Source organism: Mus pahari, chromosome 17 (assembly GCF_900095145.1).
Source record: "Mus pahari chromosome 17, PAHARI_EIJ_v1.1, whole genome shotgun sequence".
Taxonomy (NCBI): domain Eukaryota; kingdom Metazoa; phylum Chordata; class Mammalia; order Rodentia; family Muridae; genus Mus; species Mus pahari.
The window spans coordinates 22,007,615-22,030,395 of NC_034606.1; positions in this window are offsets into that span (position 1 = coordinate 22,007,615).

Below are 22,781 nucleotides of genomic sequence, written 5' to 3' on the forward strand. Positions count from 1 at the left end.
AGAGAGAGAGATAGATAGATTAGGATTACTAGAAATGTTTAAATGGCAGAAGGGTTTCTGTTGAATTTCTAGAAAGAAGTATCTATAGTGAACCCAGAGTGAGTTCTTTTGAAAAGTTTGCATCTTTAGGACTTCAGATTTAAGATCAGTGCAGGAGAATATTTCTTTTTAGATTTTTTATTGTCTCTCTCTCTGCCTGTTCCCCATCTCTGAGTCGTTTATTTCCTCTCTTCCTCTCTACACATCCTTTTCTAAGTGGAACAGTACTTTCAACAGAGACCAATGACACTCGAGCAACCCCAAGACCCCTTCTTCAGTGACAGGGTGTTCGGGTGCTCTCGCCACTTTACCTAGTGAGTAGTGACATTTCCCAGCCATTCTGTACAGTTGTCACAAGCACACCAGTGCTGACTATTCAGGTAGACATGAAGGGTTTCTTTTGTGTTTTTGTTATAAAAAATGAGTATATCTACAATACCTTTGCATCCTAGTTTATTTCATCACATAGAAGTCACGTGATATGAGGTAGAACAATCACCTTCAGAACTAACATCAAAGTTGGACATTTAACTATCAAGGTTTTACTTTACTTCTTGGACCCCTTTCTATGAGAGAAACAAATTTGTCCTTTGCTTAAATGCTATATCTTAGGTTTAATACTTTGAATTTATTTTTCAGAATTAATTATTTCTTTTATTCTTAGGGCCAAGTTGCTATCTTAGCAGATATGTAAGTCAAATTGGATTGAATTTAGACTAAAGAGATTCTTGCTATGCTTTTTAGGACACATGATATTTGATAAAATTAGTCGTATATATGCAGAACCTTGAAAGAGACTATGAACTAATATAACCTATCCCTAGCAAAACTATCTGGGTAAAGTTAACACTGTTGCAGTGGTTTGAGTTCCTTTCTTCTGATTTAGAACAAATATACGACTAGAATTAGTGCTGGATGGAGGAAGTGCACAGAGGTGGGACCTTCAGTCTTTCTTGACTCCTCTAAGTATATGTGATTGTTTAGAAAATGGAAACGAGCCCAGTTTGAATCCAGGTTAACAGTGTATTCAGCTCTCTTAAATTGGTTACTTAAAATAGTCTTAAAGTTGATACAATGACAATGAAAGAGAGATGGATGGTAAAGAAACTCTGAGCTATGGTCACACATAACTACAGTGTGTGTGTGTGTGTGTGTGTGTGTGTGTGTGTGTGTGTGTGTGTGTGTGAAATTTACAGTGGGCATGTGAAATTTACAATGTGGTTTACATTTGTATATTTGCGCATTTGTTGGGGTAAGCTACTAGAAACAGAAGTCTTAACAAACAGAATTCAGAAAATGTACAAGAATGTACAAGAAATCTAGGAAAAATACTAAATAATATCTTGTTTATTTTGATATTCTGAAAAACACACTACATGTTTCAGGATTAACTGAAAAATGTATCCTATTTTTATGTATATAATATTTACTTCTTAAGGAATATATATCTTAAGTTACACATCTACACACATAGGTGTGCTTATACATGTATTGATAGAATATATATGTCCATATTCCATATATTTATATATCTGTATCTATTGTCCATTTATATATATATATATATATATATATATATATATATAGTATCTATCTATATACATACACATATAGATATGAGACAGAAAGAGAGGGAGCGAGGGGGGAGAAGGAAGAGGGATAGAAAGAGAAATACTTTTAAAATAAGAGACTCCCATTATTTGGGGAGTTATAGGAACTTGTGACCTTTTATTAGCAAGCTGAAAGCCCTGTGCATCCAAACATGTGTGTCCAGATGCTCTACAAAGACCTTGGGACCAGAAATACTGACACCCTAAGAGAAAGGTGGAATCAACATTACAGTTTAAGCAAAGAACACGTTCGACATTCTGCTTTCTCTTTTTTTTTTCTAAGCAAGCCCTTGATGGATTGCGTGATGTCTGCCACACTGCAGAAGGTGGATCTCATTTGCTCACACTGCAGAAGGTGGATCTCATTTGCTCACACTGCAGAAGGTGGCTCTCATTTGCTCACACTGCAGAAGGTGGCTCTCATTTGCTCAGTTTATGACTTCGACTGCTGATCTCTGTAAGTAGCACTCCCACAAACACAACCAGAAAGAAACATTTTATCAGCTAATCGTCATCTGAATCTAGCCAGTTGACAGGCATTAAGTTTGGACATCATATACACCCCAGCAACAATGTGTATGGCAACGTTAAAGTTTAGAATTTGGAATTTCCTTGTAGTGGTATGTGCATATTGAGTACTGGGCTCATTGCTTGTATTTCGCCAGACTTGTTTCTGTCCCCAGACTTATTTTTACACGGTTTTAAGAGACTTGATACACATAAAGATACTTTATGCCTTACATCCACCTATAGGGCTCACATACAACCCAACCTCTTCAACCATTCCAAACAGCTGGAATGCTAATTACTTTAATTGGTGCTTATGTGGCACAGATTTATAGGCAACATGTCTTCAGATAATGTGGTACAATTGAATATATCTTTGCTCTCTGCATTCTATTTCTTTTTTATTAGATATTTTCTTTATTTACATTTCAAATGTTATCCCCTTTCCTGGTTTCTCCTCCAAAAACTCCCATCCCTTCCCCCTCCCCCTGCTCACCCACCCACCCACCCACCCATGCATTCTATTTCTTTAATGTTATTTTTACCATCATAGCAATTGACATCAAAAACTATAAGAAGCCATGCATTTAACATATTGTATCAAAATTTGCTGACATGTTTGTAGAATATGTATGCTTTTTTTGGAAATAGAGCCAATGTGTGTATTCATACATGTGTTTCAGAGCAATTGCCTGTCTTACACAAAGGACATGTTTGATAGAAAAAAAGGAAGTGTTTGATGAATATTCATAAAGAATATATATGAATAAATGAATGAACAAACATATCCTCATTGTGTTAGGCTGTATGTAATAAATTTAAAATGTATCAAGTTGTCAAGTGGTTCCCATCTGGGAGCCCACACTAATATTTGGATAACTGGATAAGAACAGAAGGCTCATAAATGTGTTACCTAGGCGAAGATTGAAAAGTGGTTAGCCCTGGTTTACATTAAAATGTCCCCATACGTACTTTGACTTGTTTCAGTTCTTGGACAAGCTCAGGTTTAGGGTAAGGATGTGTTTTCTTCAGGAATGCTCTCTCTCTCTCTCTCTCTCTCTCTCTCTCTCTCTCTCTCTCTCTCTCTCTCTCTCTGGCTTGCTTCTGCAAGCTTTCTAAAAGCACCACTTGGAAAGCATGTGTAGAGTTCTCAAAGAGTTTAGGCTAAAGAGAGCATCTCTGTGTGAGGGTAGTTATCAGCAGTAGTTACTGTAGAGGGATGGAAGGTAAGAGGATCGCATGGTGCAGAAACCTTTCCATACTCCTTTCCCGTATCCTTGTTCTCTCGCTCAAAAAAAAAAAAAAAAAAACCACTCAGATGGCATACAGCGTATCTTTATTTTTACATTTCCAGCATTGCTTTCTTTATGCATATATACTGAAACCATCTGTCTAAATTGTGGCAAAATCTGCCAGCTCCAGATTGGCCTCATTAGTCATTTGAGAACACATAAACAGAGGGATTACGGATAAATAAATAAATCTTGGCCAGCTTGTGTTAGTCTGGGAAGGTTTTTTCTCCTCATCAGCATCATGCCAGACATGAAAAGGCACGAGGTTGTATCGCTAAAACATTCTGAGGAGTTTTCATGCAGAATGTAGATAAGAATTTCTCAGTAACTCGCATGATCCCTTATCATACTGCTGTGCAGTGTCAAGTGCGAACCAAATGAAAATTTATCTTAAAAACCCACCAAGGCCTTGGTGGGTAAAATTCTCCAAATTGCCCTTAAGCACATGCAAGGAAGAGATAAGAGGGGCAGCAAGGTTGGGGTATTATTGCCATAGATGGCTATTTGAGGTTTTTTTTTTTTTTTTTTTTTTTTTTAACTTGTTTCATGCACATACAAAGTGAAAATTAACAATAAACGGCTTCCCTCTGTGTTGCCAGCTACCACTCCCCGGCCTGCCCATTGGTTGAGTACCAGAGGTTTAGAGGATAGTCCTTTATATCTAGAGGCTTATAGTTCCCCAACAGGAGAAACTGAGGTACATGACTCTAGGATTTGAAAGTCAGAGATGTGAAGCTCTTGGTTTATTTTTCTGGGCTTTGAACACCGGCAGTCTAGGACCCAGCAGTGAGTATTTACTGCTTCTAGGCTACCAGGAGCCATGCCTCTCTACCCGTGGCGGTTCTCAAGAACTCTAGTGGTCACTATGGCTTGCTGTTCTTGCTTTTGCCTCTGTTTGAGCTTCCTGCTTTCAAGACCCCCTTTCTCCACTCTGTTCCTGGCTCCCCGGACCTCCATATCTGCCCTCTCACTGATGCCGGGTGGCTACAAGACTCAGGATGAACAACCCACTTAGTCCACCCGTTCTGTGATAAAGATTTCAGAAAAGCCTTCATTGTGCCTAATAGTTCAGCTGTATTTTTTACGAGGCTTTTCACAGTCTGCTTTTGTCCTTTTGGAATTTTGTTCTGTAACTTCCATATTGGTTACAAAGAGATTGGTACCCTGAAGGATGAGAGGCCATGTGGAGGAAAATTAGGTGACTTCAGCTATTCACAAGTATCATTTGCTGTAGATGAGGAGACCAACTTAGAACCTCAAGTCTGCCGACTCCTATAGACAGCTGGGCTGTCTGAGTGAGCCACACAAAAGAGCGGAGTCGCACAGCCATGACCTCAAGCATCATTAATAGGTCATCAAGTTTCGATGTTTTCTTATGAAGGAATGGATGACTGATTTAGGCTATAAATTTTAAAACTAATATGAGGGATGGAGTTTTTTTGGAGGTCAGAGGGTATCTTAGTACCCCAAAATTTCTAGTCTACATTTACACACACTGAATGGGCACCTCTAACTAAAGGATGGGTCACAGACATTATTTTGGAAGAATTCTCTTTTTTGTTTGTTTGTTTTGTTTTTACTTTATTGTTTTATTTTATTTTATTTTATTAGATATTTTCTTTATTTACATTTCAAATGCTATCCTGAAAGTTCTTATACCCTCCCCCTGCCCTGTTCCCCTACCCACCCACTCCCACTTCTTGGCCCTGGTGTTTCCCTGTACTGGGATATATAAAGTTTGCAAGACCTAGGGGCCTCTCTTCCCAATGATGTCTTTCTTGCCCTATGAGCTATTACTTCATTTTTATGTTGCATTTGCGGATTCTTGTTGTTGAGATATTTAATGTTCAAAGTTAAGTAATAAATAATCAAGTTAGATGAATCTTGCATGAAAATTCCCTTCAATGTGCTACCTAATGAAGTTCTTTAAACCCACAGAATACAAGTGAATATTCATTACTGAAAAATGAACCACCAAACTTATTGCACATAAGCAACGGTGATTCCAAACATATAAAGTTTTGTGTTCACAATAATTCAGAATTTTAAAAAAGTTTTAAGATTGAAAAGTGTTATTCAATATGACAATGGAGACTACTTCAGTGATAAATATTTTTGAAAAATATTTATTTACTATTACTTATAAATAAATAGATAATATGCAACCCTTAAATAACCTGATAATGGAGATTATATTCTTACTTTCAAATTTTGTAAATTATTCATTACATTAGGGATCTAAAAGTAATGGACTGCTCTGATAACCATTTAATTTGGTTATTGTGTGTGAGTGCATATGTGTGTATGTGATTGTGTATGTGTGTGTGTGAATGTGTGTGTGATTGTGTGTGTGCATGCATACGTGCTTGTTGAGACTATTCCATACCATCACATATGCTAGGCAACTGTTCTTGCCTTACCTTGTCTGGGTCTTTCTACTGGTTCCCCTGATTCCCCACTGCTATTTCTATTCATTCTTCTGGCCCTTGGGGCTATTCTCTTGACTTACCCCATACCTGATCCTGCTCTCCTTCCCTCCTTCCCCCTTCCCTATCCCACCTAGGTCCCTCCCTCCCTGTGTCTTCCATGATTATTTTGTTCCTACTTCTAAGTGGGAGTGAAGCATCCACACTTGGGCCTTTCTTCTTTTTAAGCTTCATATGGCCAGTGAGTTGTATCATGGATAGTCTGAACATTTTGACTAATACCCACTTACCAGTGAGTACATACATGAGTACATACTTCATGTATGTCCTTTAGGGTCAGGATGATATTTTCTAGTTCCATCCATTTGTCTGCAAAATTCATGATGTTCTCATTTTTTAATAGCTGGGAAGTATTCCATTGTATAAGTGAACCACATTTTCTGTAGCCATTCTTCGGTTGATGGACATCTGGATTGTTTCCAGCTTCTGGCTACTACAAATAAAGCTGCTATGAACACAGTGCATGTGTCCTTACGGTATGGTGGAGCATCTTTTGGGTATATGCCCAGGAATGCTATGGAATTTAACCTGAAAACATCTAGGATACACATCTACACATCTTTGGTTCAGACTTAGCAATATTTTCAGTGATAAGGGGACTTTTTTTACTTGTTTAAATTCTAAGGCGGTAAAAAAAATACATTACATATTATTAGAAAATCAAAACAGAACGTATTAGCCGAAGAAGGGAAGAAATCACACCAGATTACTATCAGTTTATTCACATCAAACTTCAAAGTGTGGGTTTTACAGAAAGTACTCTTAGAAAAAATTTTCCTAATTGTTTGGAGTCAATGGATACTTTTCCTTTGGTTATGATAGAGTGAAAGAAAACTGTAATAGTATTAATGCAGTTTAACATGGGAGGCACTTAGCACAGAGTCAGCCAAATTGTTCTCCCCATGGAAGGTGGTGGGAACAGTTTTCATTTTGTACTGTTAAACTGCAATTTGGTAACCACAGGTAAGACCTGGCAGCTGATAGGACCAAGAGATCATTATTGCCAAGCTGTAATGACAAAGCTATAAAATTTAGTCATCAACTTGCACAGTGAAAAATTTATTCCATAGGCTTGCACAGTGGGCATTAGGCTTGTGATAATAACCATTTATTCTTATGTTACACGTTTGTAACAAGTTTAATGCCTTGACTTACCTAGGGACTTGACAAAGATGTGGCTCCAAATGAAGGATACACAGTTTTTCAGCCCCTTAAAGTCAACACTCTAAGACTTCAAAAGAAAAGTGTTGGCAGGCTTGGCCTCTCCCAAGGCTTCCGTCTTTGACTTTTAGCTGCCCTTTCTCTTGCTTTCCTCATGAGGACGTCTTCAGGGGTGCTTGCATCCATGCTGTCTCTGTGTGTATTTTTCTAATCTACTACGTGTCTAGCTGTAGTAAAAAAGGAATAGTCTGTCTGTGAGAGTTTTGTGCCTATGAAATGCAGAGAAAGTCATTGAAAGTACAGGCATGGCAAATTCCATCTTACTGCTATTTACTTAGAAATAAAACTTGGATGTTAGCTGATTACCATGGAGACATAAATTAGTAAGTTGAATCCATAAGGACAGTGGCACATTGCCTTACCAAATGTGAGCTTATCATTAGTAGGTTGGCTAGATGGTCGAAGGGGGTCTCATGGGAGAAGATAGTCAACTTTTTGCAATGACTGCACTCAATGGCAGGACCCAGATTTTGTGGAAATGCTTTCAAGCTACATGATGAGACAAAGGTATTTTGTTAAAATAATGCTATGTATTCTTCTTGCACTAGGCAAAGTAATAGTAGTCTAGGACCTTTGTCTATTGAGGTCAAAGGATAACGTTTGGGAACCAGTCCTTTTCTTCCACAGTGGGATCCAGGGGTAGAACTCAGCTACTGAAGTTTGTCTGTCAAGAGCTTTTGCCCATTTTCACGTTTCCAGCCTAGTGTCACATCTCTTAAGTTTTAGTTTTATATTAAAGTTATAAGTATGTATTTTAGATGTTTAGAGTTAAACGTTTTATAATAATAAGAAAGAAAATAGTCCTTGACTCCCACTTTCTTTTTCCCAATAGTAACTACATTACCTACTTGAACCGGCTATTTTAATATTTATTTGATGAATACCTACATTACCTATTTGAACTGGGTTACTTGATATTATATTTCCACTTTTAGAGAACATGTCTGTGCTACCTCCTCCTGATAGTTCACTTTTACAGAATGTTTTACCTACTGTCTACCATGACTAGTGGAGATAAAATCCTCTTTTTGGTCATATTCTTAAAATTGTATTGTATATTCATATGATTTTGGGGTAGGAGTTAGTTCTATGATGGTATTTATTTGGGTTCAAGTTCTTTCTCTTTTTAGATTTTTATAATTTAGATACAATTACAATCAAGATTCAAATTAGATCTTTTGTTGTTTATAAAATAAAATTTGTTGTAACAAAAAAAATTAATGTGACAAGAAGTATAATGAAAATAGAAATACTGTGACTTCTGAAGTCTTTTGGAGGATATTGAATTAAGCAAGGTGGTACTTTGTGAATAACCAGGAGTTATTTAATAAGACTTGGTAAATCTTTTTTGGTCTCTTTCCCAGAAACTGAGAATGAAAAGCTTTCATGACTCGAAACCAAATCACTTCATCCTTTCTAATTCTTGGCTTTACACAAAATAAAAAGAGGAAATGACTAAATTGATGGTTGAGACAATATTAAAATAATTTAAAATGATAGGTCTCTGTGTGAATGTGGGCAAAGCCTGGGGGCAAGGAGGTGGAAGCCAGTGAAGCAGAAAAAGTGTCTCATCCCATTCTACCTTTCATATGTTAACAGAATTTACATACACAAACACACACACACACGCACATGCACAAACATGCAAACACATGCATCCACCCCCACAAGCACATACATGCACACACACAAACATGTACACACATGCATGTACCCATACACACAAGAACATGCACACACACAAACATGCATACACATGCATGCACACACACACACACAAACATGCACATGCATGCACACACACACTCAAAAGAATACACATTGGGCTAACAACAGTGCCCATGACAGGTCACACTCATCTATTGTCACTTCTGCTAATCATAAAAACCTATGTTATTAATATATAAACTTGAAAAATAAATTTTGTTTGATTAAATATCAATATTCTAACATACATTTCCCTTCCATTTTTATGTGTTCTAATGATAATTCTATTAGTGGTACACTCAAAAGTGTTCTTAATAATTAAGGCCAAAAATTATTTTAAACTTTTGTGGAGAAGTGTCTGATAAGTATAACTTTTAAGAATGGAACACTTTCATGCTAGGATGATTGTAGGAGTGGACACATGTGTGTGTCTGTCTGCCTGTCTGTGTGTTTGTGTCTGTCTGAGTGTGTGTTTATGTATGTCTGTTGCTCTCTGTGTGGGATTCTGTATGTGTTTGTTTCTGTCTTTTTATTTCCTCTTTTTACTCATTTTAGGCATTCTTTAATGATTCTATTTCTTGTCTTGAACTTCTTTTTCCATTTCATTTCATTGTTTGTTTGCCTTTTCCTAGATTTCACGAATGAATATATTCAAATCTTCTTTTAGGACCTTTAACATATTTGTAATAGCTTTTTTGAAGTCCTTGTCTGGTGTTTCAGCTATATTGTCATTTTTTAGGGCCACCTTAGTAGGGTCATTGAACTCTAGTGGAGGCCTATTGTGAGATTAACTAACCATAACTACCCAATATCTGATTGGATTTAAGGCCTATTCCCTTAGATAGACCCCATCCCTGACACGGCTCAAGTGGCCAAGAACCTTAGGCTAGATAGATCAGGAACCTAGAGAAAAACCAAATCCTACTGTTCTGCTAAAGTACCAACAGAATGAGTCTGAATGACTTCTGCTATACTCATAGTCAGTGCCTTGCTCAGCCACTACCAGAAAATCTTCTGCAGCAGATGGGAACAAATGCAGATGCCCACAGCCAGACATCACAGGGAGTGAGAGACTTTTCAACACTGAGTCCTAACTGGGACTTCTCCATCAAACCCCTCTACCCATGGCTCAGGGAACCCTGCTGAAGAGGAGACAGGATTATAAGAGCCAGAGGGATGAGAGGACACCAATGAAATGAGGCCTTCTCAGCACAGCAGGACCAATACACACATGAACTCACAGAAACTATGGCAAATGTGCAGGACCTACAGGGGCCTGTTCCAGATGGATCAGAGCACTGACAGGAGAAGTGGACACATGTCCCCATCTTTAACCCAGAAGCTATTTCCAATTAATAATCACTCACAAATGAGAAATTAGTTTTCTCCAACAGAATCTCAGTGGAGATACAGGCATGCTTTTATTTATGTTTTTATTTTTTGTCTTACAAATATATTTTTCCTGTTTTTCCTTATTCCACAGATACAAAATCTCAGGACAAGTATGAATTACACAAACCCACAGCACTTGAGATCTTTCGCTGTGCAGTTATTTTAACTCAATGCAGTAAATTTTCAAGATGCCAAGGCATGCAAATGCACAACATGGAAGGAACATGGGACTCAAATTACTAAGTCAACTGGACTCTGCCCAGAATAACATAATGACAGAAACCTGAACAGTAATTGTGTCCCCCACTAAACTGGAAAACTTCTAAGACCACTGTACTGGATAGTTTTGTGTCAACTTGACACAGCTGGAGTTATCACAGAGAAAGGAGCTTCAGTTGGGGAAATGCCTCCATGAGATCCAGCTGTAAGGCATTTTCTCAATTAGTGATCAAGGGGGGAGGTTCCCTTGTGGGTGGTGCCATCTCTGGGCTGGTAGTCTTGGGTTCCATAAGAGAGTGGACTGAGCAAGCCAGGAGAGGCAAGCCAGTAAAGAACATCCCTCCATGGCCTCTGCATCAGCTCCTGCTTTCTGACCTGCTTGAGTTCCAGTCCTGCATCCTTTGGTGATTAACAGCAGTATGAAAATGTAAGCTGAATAAACTCTTTCCTCCCCAACTTGCTTCTTGGTCATGATGTTTGTGCAGGAATAGAAACCCTGACTAAGACAATCACCACTAAGCAAATAGATACAGATTTTTCTGATCAGATGCTACACTTAAGGCTAAAAGCAAGGAGATTTGATACAAGTTGGAATTACTACTAGGTTTAGTGAAAATATCGCAATCAGTTTTAGAAGTTATGAGATTCTGACAATACATACATGTTTATAAAACAACTCCACTCCTTAACATAAGCTTACATACATATAATAGAGAGTTCTTTTTATACATTAAATTTAAGGGATTATAACCCAGAATTGTGAATTGTCTATTGGCGTAGGAACATTTTAAAATTATATAAAATATTTATTGAATGTTTTACTTTTAACTTTTAAAAAGATTTATTCCTTTTGTTTTTGTGTATGAGTATTTTGCCTGAATGTTGGTGCGTACAATATCCTGGAACCTGATTATGAGTTACCACATGAGTGCTGGGAACTGATCCCAGGTTCTGTGCAAAAGCAGTAAGTGTTTTTAACAACTGAGCCATCTCTCCAGGACCCCCACTCTTTTCTTTTCAATAATAACTCTAATATACAAAAATAACAAAAATAACAAAATGAAACTCTGAAAAACCCTCAGAGTTTATTTTTGAATTTTAGAACGTCCTACTAATAAAAACTGCCTACAAGAACACTCTTAAGGGCAGACCCCATGCAGAACAGTAGATGCCAACAGTAAATGAGCTAAGTGGCATTGTGGTTCTTTGTGTCATGGTATTTTACCAGGATATTAGTTTTGTTTTAACTTCATAGATCCTTAATGTATAAATTATGGCTTCTGGTTTTTTATTTTTTTATCAAATTCCTATATGTGCAAATGGGTGTCTGTGTCTACATATGTTCCTCATGCCATTTTTCTCCCTTCTGTTTATTCATCTGGTCCTATTCCAATTTTATTTTTTTGTTTTATCGTATTTTATTTTTTTCTTTCAACGTCTGTTTCTTTAGCAGGTATGGCTAAATTGTTGCCAGTTATCTCATGTTGGAGTGAGTTTCAGGAAGATTCATGTGCACCCTTTGGGGATGATGCCTTTTCTGACTCCAGAAGGGCCATGTCACAAGACAACAGAACTTCTACTGCATCATGAAAGTGACTGTAACATTCAGTTTCAGAAATTGGAAAAATATTACCCCCAAATTTTAATGAAAAGGATACAAAGTTGCAATATATGGAACCAGGTACCATGAAGTATATTTTAAAATATTTCGGATCATACACAAAGATAGAGGGTAGATTTCTTAAATTTAACGATAGACTAGATGCTTACCTAACATTACTACAATGAGCCATAAGAGTAAAAGACATTTTATAATCTGTAACAACAACCCAAAATTTAACAAACCATGATATAAAGAGACAAAATTGTCCTTCTCTTCTTTGGACATGAAACTATCATGAAATTGTTGTTTAGTAAAGAAATGATTAAGGCAATTGAAATACATAGGGAAAATCATATTACGGAGAGGTATTAAGTAGTTAATTAATACAGATATCATTTCACTTTTCTTAGTTTGCATGCCTGAGACTCTGTGAGTAATTTCGCTTTGTAATTTCCTTTTATGGCAAGTAAATTTTATATGTCCACTGTACCCATAAGTTCATTTATTTTGCTTATAAAGGGCTCCCAATCATTTCAGGCTCTATCAAATCTAAATTGGATCACAATTTCACATATTTATACAAACCTCTTATTCAGACAAGCACATGCTCCTACAAGTACTTGCGTTAGTTGCTTTGATAAAGAGCCTGTGTTATTGCTCTGATAAAGCACCGTGACTTAAGCAACGTAGGGAAGAAAGATTTTATTTTGGCTTGTGGTTCCAGTGCGTTCGAGCCCAGAATAAAGAGACAACATGGTAGTAGGTGGTGAGAGCAGGAAGCTGAGAGCTCACAATTTGTGCTTCAAGAACAAAGCAGAGAGCAAACCAAGCCCATCCCCCAGTGGCAGACTTCCTCTAGCAGGTCCTGTGTCACCAAACCTCCCAGAGACTTCTCCCAGCTGGAAACTAAGTGCTTAAATGTCCAATATGGGAGGGCACTTTCTTTATTCTTTTTTCTTTTTTCCCTTTTCTTTTTCTTTTCTTTTCTTTTCTTTTCTTTTCTTTTCTTTCTTTCTTTCTTTTTCTTTTCTTTTTTTTTTTAAAGATTTATCTATATTATGTACATGAGCACACTGTAGCTGTCTTCAAACACACACCAGAAGAGGACATCAAATCCTATGACAGATGGTTGTGAGCCACCATGTGGTTGCTGGGAATTGAACTCAGGACCTCTGGAAGAGCAGTCAGTGCTCTTCACCACTGAGTCATCCCATCCCCCCCTTTTAATATTTATTTATTTTATTTGTGTGAGTACACTGTAGCTGTCTTCAGACACACACCAGAAGAGGCCATCAGATTCCATTACAGATGGTTGTGAGCCACCATGTGGTTGCTGGGAATTGAACTCAGGACCTCTGGAAGAGCAGTCAGTGCTCTTCACCACTGAGTCATCCCATCCCCCCCTTTTAATATTTATTTATTTTATTTGTGTGAGTACACTGTAGCTGTCTTCAGACACACACCAGAAGAGGCCATCAGATTCCATTACAGATGGTTGTGAGCCACCACGTGGTTGCTAGGAATTGAACTCAGGATTTCTAGAAGAGTAGCCAGTGCTCTTAACCTCTGAGTCATCTCTCCAGTGATATTTTCTATTTAAACTTTCACAGCTTTTTTTTTTCTTTTTCTTTTTTTAAGAGTCCCATATTAAGGGAAAGATTGCGACAGCAATCTAAGACCCTGGGCAAGGGCCAAGCCTCATTCTATTCAACCATGACAGAGTGATTTAAAGTCTTGGCATATAGGAGCCAACACCTAGAACTGCCACCATGCAAGCAGAAATGTGATGCCAAATTTTAGGATTTTAATTCTATTAAGGGAGATTTTACAGATAAAAAGTAAACATTACATATGGGTTTGAGCAAAACGTATCTGTCCAAACAGGAAAATGGAAGCTTTTAGAAGTTTTCCAAGTCTTCTGAGCCAAGAGGTTGCAATTGATAACATTCTGTCTAAACACCTCCCCACAGTTACCTGGCAACAGCCAGGTGTGCTCCACCCCACAGTTACCTGGTAACAGCCAGGTGTGCTCCTCCCCACAGTTACCTGGCAACAGTCAGGTATGCTCCTCCCCACAGTTACCTGGCAACAGCCAGGTGTGCTACTCCCCACAGTTACCTGGCAACAGCCAGGCTCTTCCTTCCTCCTCTTCCTCCTCCTTCTTCTCTCCTTTCTCTCTCTCTCTCTCTCTCTCTCTCTCTCTCTCTCTCTCTCTCTCTCTTGTTCTCTTGTTCTTTTCTTGCTGTCTTGGGCTCTTGCTCCCTTACTCTTCCCTTCCCCACCTCTCTCTCCATTCCCTTTCCCCCTCTCTTCCAAGTGCTTATGGCTGGCCTCTACTTCTTTACTCTCTCCCTCTCTCTGCCTTTCTCTGCCTTTATCACCCTCTTGACTCCCCTCCCCATGCCCTGAATAAACTCTATTCTATACTATGCTGTCATGTGGCTGGTCCCTGAGGGGGAAAGGATGCCTTGGCATGGTCCCGCTGAGACATCTCCTTCCCCCATACCTCACCACACCCCCATAGAACATATTTCCTCTCTCTTTATCTTTTTTATAAACATATCACCAACATCCTTGGTCGTGGCCATTTGGAATACAAATCCAAATGAAATCAAACAGGTTGAAGCAGGACAGAGCCAGCTGGTGTAAGAACCCTTTGTGAGTGACATGGCAAAGTCTGTGTTCCTCAGGGCTGCTGTGTTCTGGAGCTCAGGTAGCAGAAGCCACAGGACATGGAGTCACGGTTTGGAGGAAGAGGACACTTCATTTACTTAAGACTTGCCTCATAAGTTCATCACAATCTTTATGTAAAGTATCCAATTCTTCGATTTTATGTAACTGACCCTGTATCCATAAAAATGAATATATAACTGGAGAGGATTCTCTTATTGACCTCTTAGGATAGCAAGTAAAATACTGATTTTTGCCTTCTAACATGAGTGAAACTTTGAAATTGAAAAACCAAAAAGAGTCAGACTTTTTCTTGTTGATAGACTGCATTGGGATATAGGTGGTTTACTAAGGGGCTGAGAGCAGATGCTCTAAAGATATTAGGCCAGGGACTAGAGCTTTGCTTTCCAGGTTAAGCAAAGACAATATAGACAATATACATAGTCTTCTCCAGTTTCAGAGGCTAGCTGAAGGTACATGAAATGGCAGGCCAGCCACAGTTGTCTATGGAGCCATGGTTTTTTTAAGCTGTCTCTGTGAATGCTGGAGGAAACAGTTCCTCCTCCCCATTCTTGTTCCTTTTTACCTCTTATGTAAGTGGTTCTCTAAAGCATTTCTCCCAACAGAGCTGAGAATTTCCTGAGCAGAGAGCATTCATTCTGTATTTCCTTTGTTCACTCGTGCAATTTGGATTGTAAGTGTCTCTCTTGGCCTCTGTGTTGAAGCCTTGGCTCCCAGCTTGGCTCCCCTCCCTCCCTCCCTCCCTCCCTCCTTCTCTCTCTCCCTCTCTTCCTCTCTCCCCTTCTGTCTCTCATCTCATCTTTCCTGCTTTCTTTATGTCTATCTTCTTCTTCTTTTTTTTCTCAGAATGATGTGGGACTTGTGTTTTATTGTTCTCATTTGTTCTGAGCCTGAGATTTTTAAAGGCACTTTAAGTATACTCTTTTGTCCTCTGAACCTTGGGAAATAAAAGCAGAAACAATAGAGCAATAGATCTGAATAAACAACCATGCATCCCCCATTCCCATGGCTAATAGTTATTCTGTGATGAAAAGTGGATTTATTATGACTAGTGACAGCTTCAGATTCACTCAGCAAAGTTTGCATGGCTCCTCTGCACCGGGCACAGAGAACACACACAGGTGCTCTCAAGTTACCCTCTGGTGCACACCTAGGTTGTTTTCCAGAAATACCAAAGTCATAGACTTCAGCAAGGGAAGAGAATGTAAGACCATAATATTTCTTGTTTTGACTATGCCAGACCAAATCAGTTGAACTACTAAAACATATCCAACAGAGAGGAATTTCAGTTCATTCTTTCCTTCAATTGAGTGGCCTTGTAGCCTCGAATCCAGTGTATAGCATTTTGTGGGAAGGCACTTTTACCCAAAACAACAACAACAAAAAAGTACCAGACCAAAAAGAACTTAAGAAGGAACTGGGAGTATGCTATAAACATCTCATCTTGTGAGTGTCCTAATATCACTTCAAATTCCAAATACAATTTTGAATCAGTGTTGACAGAATACCAATTTGCAGTGTTGGCCTTACAGATCTATGAAACTTGTTTTCTCCCCCCCCCCACCTATCCCCCTACTCTCTGTCTCCCCCTCCTCTCCAACCTTCTACTCTTGTGGGCTCTTATCAGCTGCTTCTGAAGGCTCCCAGAAGCAACGCCTCAATTCCTAAGGGCAATGCTAGTTCTTTCTCGTTCCTCCTTGAAGCTTCCTTTTTTCTCCTGAGTTATGGAGCCTTCTTATTCAGAAGACTTTGGAATGGAATCTGGAAGAAGACCCTGGTGCAGTCAGTATTCTTTCCCTCCATGCTCACAGCATTTGTCCCTGGGAAGAATGCCGAATCACCTTCCAAAGGAAAGTGCAATTGAAGTCACAGGTCATCCATTAGAGCCCTGTCTTCCAGCCTACAGACCTGGAGTGAGTTGACTCATCAGAATCCTCTCTACACAGAGCTCTGATGAGGTTTTCTTGTTCAGTCAAAGTCACAGAAATGAAAGGGACGAAGTGAACAGCTAGCAACAGCTGCTTCCTTTTTCCTCTCCTGACTTTTATATACTCAGTGTGGCACTGGTTTCATTGGTACAGAAGCTGAGCTGTGAGAAGCCAGTATAAAAATTTTCTTTCTTTTTTAAACTAGATATTTTCTTTATTTACATTTCAAATTATCCCCTTTCCTGGTTTCCCCTCTGAAAAACACTCTTCCCCCATATCCTCCACGTCCCCCTACTCACCAACCCATGTACTCTCCCTGCCTGGCCCCGGCATTCCCCCACAATGGGGCATACAGCCTTCATAGGACAAAGGGCCTCTCTTCCCACTGTTGTCCTACTAGGCCATCCTCTGCATATGCAGCCGGAGCCATGAGTCCCACCATGTGTGCTCTTTGGTTGCTGGTTTAGTCCCTGGGAGCTCTGGGGGTACTGGTTAGTTCATATTGTTGTTCTTCCTATGGGGCTGCAAACCCCTTCGGCTCCTTGGGTCCTTTCTCTAGCTCCTTCATTTGGGATCCTATGCTCAGGCCCATGGATGGCTGTGAGCATCCACCTCTGTATTTGTCAGGCACTGGCAGAGCCTCTCCGGAGAGAGCTATATCAGGTGCATGTCAGCAAGTGAGGTTTTGCACTTTGGGGAAGCTCTAATTCAAAACCTTCCCTTCACTGGCATTCTGAAATGCTAGTGGTATTATTTGCTCTGCTACCTGCTGCACACTTGATATGGCAGCCAAGTTCTCGGCCAAGTGCTGTTGTCTATAACTTAGGGATGAGAAGACTTTTTCCTTACAGTGAACAGATCAATGAATACAAAATGAGCCAGAAAATTTGCAGGATGCAGGAGGAATTTTGCAAAAGTTAATTTCCCTCTTCCCTTCTCACACAAATAGAAAAGAAAGGTTTTTGTCATACTGATCAAATAATCGAGAGGAACGTTATTTCACAAAAATAGCAATGATTTTCCCTTGCCTCACGATACAGTGATACATTTCCAATGAATTGATCTTTTATACGTTATTTGTCTTAAGTGTCAGGTATTCATAAATTGTCAGGCAGGTGGCAGAGGAACAGAGTGACCAAGGAAAGTGTGGTCTGAAAAATCAACACCTTTGTCCAGGCCCACATATGTGCGATGTCAGATGGAAAAGATCATGCTCGTTTGTATCTATAAAGCTTGGTCCCTAAATGACACAACAGATTGAGATTCAGGGCTCCCAAACCATTCAGGTTTAGATGAAGGCTAACTCTGGGAGGTGGGATAGGTGAACACAAACATTCAGTTTCCTCAGTCAAGGCTCAGCATCATTTCCCATGTGATACTCAGCAGAGCTCGTTAGTCTCGTAGGCTTGGGACCCCAAGGGAATAGGAGGACAAGCTCCTCAGTGTCAGATGGTGACTTATGACTGGTTTTGACCTCTTAACATTCAGAACCCACCAAAGCTCTCTTTTTACATTATGGGTTTCCTTGGGTAACTTCAAAATGGAATGGTGAAAAAGAAGGTTTTTATTTAAAAGCCCAATTTGATGGCAGCCAGTGGACACACATGGAAGTTGGTTACCATTATAACTCCCAATTTGCTTGTGTGAGAGGCACCTGAGTCCAGCGGTGGTAGCCTTAGAACATCTGGAGTTAACACATGTTACATGCTCAATATAACTGTTCATTGCAGGCTCATATCAGGGGTTAGAGGAACACAATACTTTTAAAATATGCTATATTTCATTTTTATTAAATGATACCTGAGTACAGGTTTAAGCAAGGTGGCTAAGAGAGAGGTTCTCAGAAGGAAAGATAGGACACAGAGAACATGGGTGTAGGTTCTTCAAGAGTCTCTTACATGTGAAGTATTTTAAATGGCATAAGATCAGATATCGTACGCCAGAGGCGTGGGATGCAGAGAGAGGCTGACATTAGTTTAGAAAGGATTTCAACCAAAAACCCTTTGCTAGATATATATTTCTTGAAAATTACGCAGTAATTTCAGTTAAGCGATGAGAATTTGTGGATGACATGTTAGCTGCTATTTACTAAATCACATTTCCTTTCTGTCATATGATCAGACACACAACAGTTCACTTGATAACTAGTGAAAGTAGAATCCTATCTTATGCAGAATGGAAAATTAATACTCATGACTATTCATGAGGACCAGTGGAATATGGATTTTTTTTGTTTAAATCATGTAATTAATAAAGGATGAGTATTTTTTGTCACAATTAACCTTTCAGAATCTAAAAGTTAACAATATTCTCTGAGTTACTACTTCTAAATTTTGCAAAAATGCCAGAATAAAAAGATTTTTTCCCTTACACTATGGGAAGGGAGAGTCATTCACATTTTAGAGTGTACTTTTTCATTTCTATTTCCAGGGATGGAAATAAACAGCCAGCCATGAACAGCTGTGCCATGAACTTCTCAGTCATCAGTTACATTAATTATGGCTCCTTCAATACCTCCTTTTGTTATCTCCATGCATATAACCTTTTGAATATTCCATTCTGTTATAATTTCATTTGGCCAAGCAGATGGATTACAAATGAGAGTCATGGAAAGATCTATTGCTTCTTAGGAAGTATTCCTTCCTTTCAGACTGAGACATAGTAGTGGCTAGCTCCCCTTACCACAGGTATCAAAGAGTCCACAAACTTTGCTCCATTGCACCGAATGCTAATATAGAAAATAAAAGAATGTATTCTAGGACTTCAAGAACTTCTCCAACTTGTTTTTGGCTTCAGACAGTAGATTCCCCAATTTAATTTAAGGGTGGTTTAAAATTATTATTTCAGCACACTACAGATATCAAAGACCTGCATCCCGAACAACTGATTAGAAAGGACAGAGTTCAAAGTATATTTCCTTACTTTACTAGGAACCCCAAATGAAAGACTTATTTTAAAAGATCAATGAAAGAGAATATTGACAATGTCAGAAAAATTATTACACTGCTTAGTTAATACTTGAGAGTACTCAGATAATTTGACCAACCAAAATAAATCAGACATATTTGGCATGAAAAAGTTTTACTTGGTACATAAGGAGACAGTTCAAGATTATTACATTTGGAGAATATCCAGAGCAGAATAATGTTGTTTTCTTTGTTGTGGAATATGATTCACTTAAACATTAATATAATTCAACAGGATGTTGTTGAATACTTACTGCCTTATGTACTATTTACTAATAACTAGAGCCTCATAATATTTAAATCAAACTAATGACATATAGGTAAAATTTTAATCTATACTAATTGATTTTACTTAAAGATAGCAAGGAATTTTTGTCTCTTATGGGAATGATGTCATCAATAGGATTGCACTTAGCAACTCCAACAGTGTGGGACTTATCTTCATAAGATCCCTATTTACCAAGCAACAAGAATTCATTGTCATTTCCCCTCCCTTGGGAAGATGTTCTATAAGCTGCAAGAGCCAATATTGTTGATAGGGGTTTTGGTTGTAGAACAGTGCAAGTAATTTAACTGACGATCAAACCCTGACACACCTCTGATTTAAGAAGAAGGTAGATTGAGCTTCTTTGCTGTTGTAAACCTTCAAGGCCATTCAGTGCTGTACACTGTATCTACATACATCACCGTAGTCTTGTGTCCCCTGGAGATACTCACTCTTCCCAAACACATATTCTTAACATTTTCTATATTTTCTCCAGATACATAAATACGTGGATTATTCTTTTTTTTTTTAAGATTTATTTATTTATTATATGTAAGTACACTGTAGTTGTCTTCAGACACTCCAGAAGAGGGCATCAGATCTTGTTATGGATGGTTGTGAGCCACCATGTGGTTGCTGGGATTTGAACTCCGGACCTTCAGAAGAGCAGTCGGGTGCTCTTACCCACTGAGCCATCTCACCAGCCCTGGATTATTCTTGCTTACAAATAAATGTACAAGGGAATTGTGTGGTTTCTTCTATCTCTTTATAGAACTATTTTCCTCTCTGTGTATACACTCTTGGAGTCCTCATTAGAAGGATAAGAAGATATTACTGCTATTTTGGTTACAGGGGAATTTATACTAGTGTGCATAGGGAGATAAGCAACCACCTAAAACAATACAGGGAAAGAGAAGATACTCCAAGAGGAGTAAAAGGGGATTTCGAAATGCTGAATTTCTCCTTAGAGCCTGTATTTGGACAGTCTTGAGGATGATAGACAGTCCTCATCCTTCACCTGTCCATTGGGGCAGATGGGGAAATGCTGTGTCAGATTTCCCTGTAGACTGTGCATAGCTCATGGGTTACCCATCATAATGTTTCTCTAGTCTACCCAACTAGCTCCCTTACCTGCTCTGGCCATGTGAGTGCTGAGTAGACAGCTGGAGGATGAGCGGAAGAGTATTGCATTAGTCTTTGGAAGAGCTGATGAGTGTTTAAATTAGGACAGCAGAGGTGAAAGAGGTGATAAATGTGAGATGATACAGTATGTACTGCAAAGCAGTGATTCCAGAAATAGCCAAGAAGTAGGAGACTATCCAGTGCTGTGGGGAAATACTTTCCTGAACCCAGACATCTCATGGTGGTAAATGGTACCATGTTCTAAGAATGCTTGGTTTACTTTGAGGCTACAAAATATTATCCTTAGTATACACACACACACACACACACACACAGTATTTTGTAAACAGTTTAACTCAGCAAATAAACTAATGAACAAATTGGCTAAGTGTTATTGGGAAGACACTGAGAGATGGATTCTGATGTTACAACACAAACACCAACGTGGACTAACCAGACAGAATCTTTAGATGGAAAGTGATATTTGTTTCCTTGTCCTCACAAAAGACTGAAGATAATACAATTAATTGTCATTTTGATAACTGATATATCTTATTCTCCAGCTTGGTACAGATCACTTTCTCTAAGAGAAGCCTCTATATGTCAATGTGTTTGTCCTTCCAAATGCATGCCTCTGTATAGTCATGCTCAGTTGGCTGGATATAGGTTGCATTTTCAACCTTGTACTGGTAAAATGGTTTCTTCGTTCTACACCCGTAAAGCAGGTTTCAAAATGTAGAAAATGGTTAAAATGTATGTGCAATATCCTGTGAAAATAACTTGCAAAGTTATATAACACTATTTATTATGCATTATACCACAGATGATGTGTTATATGTTAGTAATTTACAAGTGCAATATCTGCTACATACAACAGATTTGATCATTGCTTCACAACATTATATTTTATTTTCAAAAAGTTGAAATAGATTTTTCTATGCACGTCTTATTAAATGACACGCCTCTCATACATTGTTAATCATTTTTTATTTAAGCTATATAAAATAAGTCCCATGTCTCAGTGGTTTAAAATACTTTTCTTCCTTACCCATTATACATAGTCTTTGTGGATCACTTAAAATTCCATTACTGTTGGCTTTAATGGATTTGATTCTATTTCACTTGTTGCTTGGTAACTAAGCCAAAGAACAGCTAGTACCTAGAATACGTTCCTATGGGAATGAAGAGAAAGGAGAGGAGAAAAGGGGAGGGGAGGGAATGGGAGAGAGAGCAACTGGGAGAATAGGAGGGAAAGGTAGAAAGGAGAGAGGGATGAAGGAAGGAAGGGAAGACGGGAGAGAGAAATGATAGCATGGTAGAAGCAGTAATAGCTAAAAAAATTATAAAAAAAAAAACCTCTGCTTCACTATGGCACATATGATTTTATCAGCTAAAGATGAATCAAATGTTCCAAAGCCATTATAATATGGCTAGGAAAGTATATTTATGTGCCAAGAACACTGCATTAATGTCAGTGAGTATAAACCATCTTAATTTTTCCTTTACCTTCAATAACATTTTCCAGAATTCCTCAGAAGGATGCTGACCCTGTCTGAAGAAATAGTCACCAAAGCATTCAGTCAGTCACAGCATTGGTCTGGAAAATGCCATGGTAACCTGCTTGTCATAGTTGTTGCTGATTTCCTTGAGACCCTGTGAGGGAAATAAATTCACTGGGCCATTTTGTGTGCACTGGCTGGTTTTGTGTGACAGCTAATACAACCTAGTGTCAA